General features: G+C 41.2%; 1 long non-coding RNA gene across 2 annotated transcripts; it reads left to right on the forward strand.

The window, feature by feature from the left end:
* Positions 1–4,385: 4,385 nt before the first annotated feature.
* Positions 4,386–5,313, forward strand: LOC117900667. Of its 2 annotated transcripts, none has more exons than XR_004649289.1 (3): positions 4,386–4,509; positions 4,570–5,121; positions 5,217–5,313. It is a non-coding gene; the product is annotated as an uncharacterized LOC117900667 (long non-coding RNA). The 2 variants fall into 2 exon arrangements; XR_004649290.1 differs by having other exon boundaries at positions 4,459–4,509; positions 4,563–5,121.
* Positions 5,314–6,369: the final 1,056 nt, after the last annotated feature.

Below are 6,369 nucleotides of genomic sequence, written 5' to 3' on the forward strand. Positions count from 1 at the left end.
GACACTATATGTGCACTGAGTATAAATGTAACCTGCGTGTTACTAAATTATTTGATTTAAACCTTTATAATCGTTACCATAATGGGTTAACACCTCTCGCCCCCCTTTATTCTATTACCCGCCTATGATTCTTAGTCTCTTTACATACTACGGCCCACACATTCATATATATATAAGGTCGTAGAATCTTGAATTCTAAAGTTGGTATAAACTAAAATAAGTAAATATTTTAAGTGGGCTAGACTGCCAGAAAAATGAATTCATCCGTAGATTAAGAAAATTTGGAAGATATTGAATATTAATAATAGGAAACCATGGAAATATATCTGAAAGTCTTTGTTTTGAAACCCATTTATAATATGTTCTAAATTCTAATGTCAGTCCTTAGCCAAGCAAGGTCGAAGTGGTAGGATGAAAACTGCCTGATTGTTTTAGGGTCTATACGGTATGATTTACCTGTATGGCATAGGCTGGGTGGGTAAAGAAGAGGGATTCTCGACGACACCTGAGTTTCCCGTGCTTTGAATAGAGTAGTTGAGATCACCATTCTCCTTTTTTTTTTTTTATTAATACTTGATCCATTTTCCATACCTTCAGTCCAGTTTAACCTGTGTTCTGCTTTTGATTTTTGATTCTTTTTAAATGTGCACCTAAAATATTATGCGAGTGTGTGTCAGTACTTAACATGGGAGAGAGTAGAACGAACCCCGACAATCCGGCGAGCTTAGCTAGAGCATAGCTAGAGGTGCACACGAAATCTCCTGGTACTAGTTTGGGTAAAAAAACCATCTATCCCACACCTGCACGCTACATAATTGGCGCCCAACGTGGGGCCCGACAGGGTATGTTTCTCAAATGGTACATAACATCGGTATCAGAGACATGTCATTCTGGGGCGAGGCTCCACCATAGCTCTAAAGTTCCATCCAAAACAATAGTATTATCTTCTCACGAAACAGATAGATCTCTCTAGGTGGGAGTACTACAGTCTTTACATAGGGATTATGCGGTTTAATTTCCAAGGTTGGAAAGGTCGACCTATGTATAACTTAGTGTCTCTTAGTCAGGGTAGACTAGCGTAGATGGATAATAACCAAAGAAGCACTTCATGATACGGGACTCCACCAACGAGATCATTCAAGATGTTAATTTAGAGAATTGCGGTAGTTATTCTTATGGAGGGATACTCCGACTCAATTATATTCTTGGGCGTTATCTTGATATTGGCTGTTGAGACTCCTGTATCCAAAAACTAGTTCTCGGCAGGGAAACGTCTCAGATTTTCGGAATTACAATGTTCTATTTATAATAGGTAGAGATTGTCCATTATCCACACGTACACTCCCGGAAGCTTACAATAGAAACAGATAGACTAATCAACTACTCAACTATTCAAATCGAAATCGGCAGTTTTAAGAGTGGACCACCCAGATCTTGCTTGGAGAGGACGAACATATTGTTATTTATTTTTGAAAATAATAGAAAAGTTCTTTATTAGTTACTTATATTTTTTTTTTTTTTTGTTGTTTCGCTTAAATATTTTTGTTGTTATTATGGCTGTACACCGTAGTAACGAAAACTTAGCTTCGGCGTTGAGTAGCCAAGAAACGTTTTGCATAATCTGTCAGGGAAGTTTAAGACAAGATCAGCTAATAGTTACTACGCCTTGTCAACATCGCTTCCATAACACGTGCGTATGTGAACACTTAAAAAGTGAAAAATCTTGTCCTGTCTGCAAGGCGGAATGCGGTCCGAATAGTCTGCGATACGAGAATAACACTCTAGCAGCGGAATTAAACATAAGTGCAGGGTCCCTACCGTCCAACGTTCAGGCTAATGAACCCTTTGAAACGGCACCATCAGATCCAACGGTATCGCATAGGAAAGGGAAATATAACAGTAGAGGTCGAGGGAAAGGAGCCATTCCAAAAAGGGGAATGCAAACAAGGTATCAAGCTAGCCTCGATCGTAATTTATATGGAAGTCGACAGTCTGTTAGCAGTAACGGAAATAGGTCGCCCGGTCACGCGGCAACCGAAGATCTTACCAGTTACATCCATTCGGTGATACAAAGTCAGGAGAAAACCATGATGGAAAACCTCAGTTCTTTCATTAAATCGTCGATTGAGCAAACCTTACAAACCCAGTTTGCCAACCTACATTTAACCACGAATATCGCCACGGTAAACAGAGGTCCATCAGAGTCGCGGAGTAATGTCAGGCAGGAGGTAGATAACGGCAGTAATATGAGAAGTAGCGATTCTCCATTAGAAAGTCCGAGAAGCAATCGTACAACCGAGACGGTAGCACCGGCAAAGGCCGCTGGTATTCTACTCAGTTGGCGTCTTAAATTTGATGGTTCTCGGGAGGCAATGCATGTAGAAGAATTTCTATATCGCATTCGTGCTCTGACGGCACAGACGCTTGGAAACGATGACCAACTACTTTGCGATAATTTACATCTGCTTTTCGCGGGAAAAGCCTGTGATTGGTTTTGGGATTTCCATCGAAGAAACCACCAATACTCCTGGCAATCGTTCTGCACAGCGTTCAGACAAAGATTCGACGACCAGAAAGATGATTTTGACCTATGGGAAATGATCAGAAAACGACAGCAGAGGGAAAATGAACCCTTCGAAGATTTTCAGACAGCGATTGAAAAGTTAGTGGCTCGACTTTCACACGGGATAAGTGAACTCAAAATGATCGATATTCTTAAAAGGAATGCCAAAAGTGCTCTTCGATACGAGCTTCTGCATTTAAAAATTCAGAATAGAAGTGAGTTGAGGGAGGAAGTGAAGAAGCATGAACATTTCTGTAAAGAAGCAGGAAACTTTCTGCCGCGAAGTCGAGTAACTAGACCCAATGTGTCGGAAATGCAGAGCGATGACGAAGAACTCGAAGAGGATAGTATCTCCGAGATACGTCGCAAACGGTTTGTCTGTTGGAATTGTGACAAGACCGGTCATAGGTTTGAAGACTGCGTTGCGGAGCGACGCATCTTCTGTTATGGTTGCGGGGCGAAAAATACTTTTAAGCCAAAGTGCGAGAAATGTAATCCATCGGAAAACCGCAAACAGGATGCGCAAACCAGCACCAGTTTGTCGCATCCGACAACGAAGACCGATTAAAAGAAGTGGTTTTCCAAGAAAACTCTTCCAACCCGAATTTCAGAAGAGCTCTTGCTGAGAGGTCCTTGGCGGACGCCCAAACTCAGACGGAGGAGATAGATATAGAATGTAGTAGTATACACTCAGATAAGCTAGAATTTAAGTATCAGCCTAAAAGATCGACCATTCGATTAAGACAATTCTGAGCTTCCGTAAAAAGTGTTCGAAAGAGACTTGTCTCCTCGATCCTTATGAGCTCCGATAGCAGGTTATTTGTAGAACTAAGTATAGATACACAACAATTCATGGCATTGTTAGATTCAGGGGCTACGATAAGTTGACTGGGAAATGAAGCTGCTGCTAAGTCTTTTGCAGCTCACGCCAAGGCAAAGAAAAAATTCGGAAATATTCGATAGGCCAATAATGGATTTTGTGAAGTCATAGTAATAATCACCATTCACAAAACCTTTCCGGTCATACTAAAGACATCGAATTCCTTTTAATAAGTTAGTATTATTAAGTATAGGTTAATAGGTTAGCGGAATCTCACGAATAGAATGTAGTGAGAAATAGTTTAAGAAGCCGTGTCAGTTAACTCAACATTGGAGACGACGTGTATGCCCGAACCTTTTGTCAAGGGAACGCTATAAAAAGGTTTAGCGCTAAGCTGGCACCCGTAGTTACCTCAACCAAGGTTATACGTCGAGTTGGGACCACGTATTACAAATTAATTAGCATAGGAAAAGCTAGTAGTCTACCACCTAAACGATAATCAGTTTAAATCTTAAGAGATCGCCTTCTTCAGTTGAAGTCTCACTGTAAGAACACTTTCGTCTTCAACTGTGGTGTAGGGGCCGAAAGTAGGAGATAGCATAGAGCATCACTAATAAACATATTCGGTAGCGCTTATAAGTGCATTCCGAAAGAGAACTCCGAAAGTGGATCGTAAGCGCAAGCTTTACGCCGAGCTTACGAAAGAGAGTCGCTGCAGTGTTAGCACATGCAAGCGAGAGCGGCGCTTATCTTAAAAAAGAGAGTTTTGGGTAGCGTGAGCATAGAAGTTGCCCTTGACGTTTGACCGAAATTCCACTCAATTCAGCGAAAGATCATACGATTGTCCCGTTAAAGCTCGCAAAAATCATCCGATCTATGAGCTTTATGTTCTGTACAGCCTAATTTAACTTGGATGAGTTTCGCTTGAGTTAATAGCAAAGAGTCGATCAACGAAAAGAGACGTGATTGTGTCAAGCAATATATATATATATACATATATATATGTACATAACCTACATATAGCTTACGCATTTCCTCGTGGTGAAATTTTTGTGCATAAACCGTTTATTCTGAGAAATCTCTGTGGATCGGTGCTAGTACCAAGCGTGAATAATAATTAACCAAGGTATGTGGGCCGTAGGCTACAACAAGTGATCGGTTTAATTTATGTGAATTAAGTTTATAGGACAGAGGTCAGGAGCCCGTTTCGTCGTTGCAGCCTGAGTGCGCATAAGTACATAGACGGGGTGCTCCACGAGAGGAGTATCACCGAAGTGATCCTCCAACCTAAAAGGGGTACCCTTCGACCCCCCTCTACTGACGGAAACGCTGAGCACCGAAAACCTCTGACTTGGGTCAACTTTATTGAGGCGTCGCAACCCTTAGGAAGCCCAGTGCAAAAGGGGGCGCCTCGGAACTTTATTCAACTCCAGTGAGAAGACCAGTTTGTCGCGCACTGTAGTGCCAATGTAAGCTGCAGCTTGACCTGCAGTCGGATGTTCCCCGCTTAAGCCCAGTGTGAAGAAGACCAGAACATTGGGCGTGATATTTGACGGGCATGCCTACAGAGTAGCCGCCGCCGACGCTACAGAAAGATGTCCGTAGTTGCTCTGTGTTAACTTACACATTTTCGGGATTTGAGTTAATATGCCTTTTTAAGGCCAATTCTCTGGCGGAGATATATAGAAATGTATTTTTTTGAGCATCGGGAATTATGAGTGTTGGTAGAAAAGAGTGGGTATGAGACCTTAAAATAATTAAATGAAATTACTAAATCGTACTTGCATGTACGTTCGTGTGCATATATTGTTAATACCTTCTATTTTTCCCCAGAAACCAGCACCTACGTCATCCATGAGCTCATCGATTACGAAAGGAGTAAGGGTTTTAAAATATCAAAACCAAACGAAAACTGTGAGTTTGTAAACTTGACACTATATGTGCACTGAGTATAAATGTAACCTGCGTGTTACTAAATTATTTGATTTAAACCTTTATAATCGTTACCATAATGGGTTAACACCTCTCGCCCCCCTTTATTCTATTACCCGCCTATGATTCTTAGTCTCTTTACATACTACGGCCCACACATTCATATATATATAAGGTCGTAGAATCTTGAATTCTAAAGTTGGTATAAACTAAAATAAGTAAATATTTTAAGTGGGCTAGACTGCCAGAAAAATGAATTCATCCGTAGATTAAGAAAATTTGGAAGATATTGAATATTAATAATAGGAAACCATGGAAATATATCTGAAAGTCTTTGTTTTGAAACCCATTTATAATATGTTCTAAATTCTAATGTCAGTCCTTAGCCAAGCAAGGTCGAAGTGGTAGGATGAAAACTGCCTGATTGTTTTAGGGTCTATACGGTATGATTTACCTGTATGGCATAGGCTGGGTGGGTAAAGAAGAGGGATTCTCGACGACACCTGAGTTTCCCGTGCTTTGAATAGAGTAGTTGAGATCACCATTCTCCTTTTTTTTTTTACAACAAATACTTGATCCATTTTCCATACCTTCAGTCCAGTTTAACCTGTGTTCTGCTTTTGATTTTTGATTCTTTTTAAATGTGCACCTAAAATATTATGCGAGTGTGTGTCAGTACTTAACATAGGAGAGAGTAGAACGAACCCCGACAATCCGGCGAGCTTAGCTAGAGCATAGCTAGAGGTGCACACGAAATCTCCTGGTACTAGTTTGGGTAAAAAAACCATCTATCCCACACCTGCACGCTACAAGCCATGGCGAAGAGGGGCGGTGAGTGCGCGCATCTGTAGAAAAATGCGGGAATCCCTTAAATTGTGTGTGCGGGTCTCAAAAGGAGTCGAGGGTCAAGAGGTGACAAATCAATCAGAAAATCACTTGGCGTAATAAACTGAAGGCAGGTCAGAAAATCAATCCAGACAGACGGCAATTTCCGTTTTGCAATTGCCATTGCCATTGCCATATCGAAGAGGGGGGAGAAGAGTGGGAGTGTGAC

This window comes from Drosophila subobscura, chromosome U, assembly GCF_008121235.1.
Source record: "Drosophila subobscura isolate 14011-0131.10 chromosome U, UCBerk_Dsub_1.0, whole genome shotgun sequence".
Classification (NCBI taxonomy): domain Eukaryota; kingdom Metazoa; phylum Arthropoda; class Insecta; order Diptera; family Drosophilidae; genus Drosophila; species Drosophila subobscura.